At 44.5% G+C, this 1,210-nt stretch overlaps 1 protein-coding gene across 1 annotated transcript in view; it reads left to right on the top strand.

Annotated features, from left to right (window-relative positions):
- The window catches only part of LOC101854179, a gene marked incomplete in the record, with an annotated part of 56,825 nt that overhangs the window by 51,518 nt on the left and 4,097 nt on the right, over window positions 1-1,210 (top strand).

Raw genomic sequence — 1,210 nt, 5'->3', positions numbered from 1 at the left:
TCCCCCTACCCATCCACCCACCCGCACTTTCCCGACACCAGTAGATGATTTTCACACAACCTTTTCCCCAATACACAAATTAATACATGCAAGTACGAGGGGCATACCAAAACTTTTTTACCTGACCATGAAAGAATAAAGGTAGAAAGCTGAAATTCGGGATGAAAGCAAATAATTATCGTCCTAGAATGCTTGTAAATTTTGAAGAATTTCAGATTACTGGTTTTACCACCAGGGCACTGTAAGTGAATGGGGGTATGTTGTTCTCCAGTTTCAACATAAAAATTGAGAAAATTTAGCGCAGTGCATTAATGAAGTATTTGTTTTTGCAAGACAAGCAACTGCAGGATATTTTTACGGAGATGCATGGCGTATATGGAATTGATTGCCCGTCCTATGCTGTGGTAATATTTTGGAGTAAAAAAATGAGGATGAGGTCAAAGAAGCGGTAGAGGGCTGATTTTCTGACATAGAGAGGGCCCTCTATTCTCAAGGTCTTTTCAAGGCCATACACAGATGGCAAACATTTATAACTCTTGGAGAAGACTACATAATGACAGACTGAGCTTAGTACCAAATTTCAGCTTTCTACCTTTATCCCTTCATGGTCAGGTAAAATACGTTTGGTATGCCCCTCGTACATGTAGTTGGTGCCGCCTCCCCTTTACGTAAGTCTCCCTTCATCATCATTGCCTTTCTCACCCTGCACCAGGGTATAGGCCACGGACAAACACCTTCCACCTGTCTCTATCTTGGGATAGCATCTTGATGTTATTCCATGTCTTCTCACTTTTCTGTACATCGGCTTTGTCCGCTGTCCTTCATTGTTCTTGCTGGTGCAGAAGCTCCTCCGTCTCCCCAGATCGAAAAATAAAAAGCTGTGTTTGCCTGTGTTTCTGTAACTGACTGGTTTTTTTAATGTGTCGGGTAGTTTGCCCTCTGCAAACTGGCACTTTTCGGGCGACCAGACCATCGCACTTTTAGTCGCCTCTTACGATACGCAGTATCACGACAGCTGTATTCTTTGCTCCCCCATAGTAAAACTATGCCCCATCCCCACCTGCAAGGGCGAAAGTCTCCCTTGCTTACCCCATTTCCTCACCCACCCCCTCCCTCCCACACACACACATTTTCCACTTGACCTACACTGTGACGTACCTCTGCCACTCCCCCCAACTCTTTTTTTTTCTCACGCCAGTGGATAACTGAT

Source organism: Aplysia californica, unplaced genomic scaffold (assembly GCF_000002075.1).
Source record: "Aplysia californica isolate F4 #8 unplaced genomic scaffold, AplCal3.0 scaffold00311, whole genome shotgun sequence".
NCBI classification, from domain to species: Eukaryota; Metazoa; Mollusca; class Gastropoda; order Aplysiida; family Aplysiidae; genus Aplysia; species Aplysia californica.
Note: the sequence above shows the minus strand (reverse complement) of the source record. Positions and strands in the feature narration are given on the sequence as shown.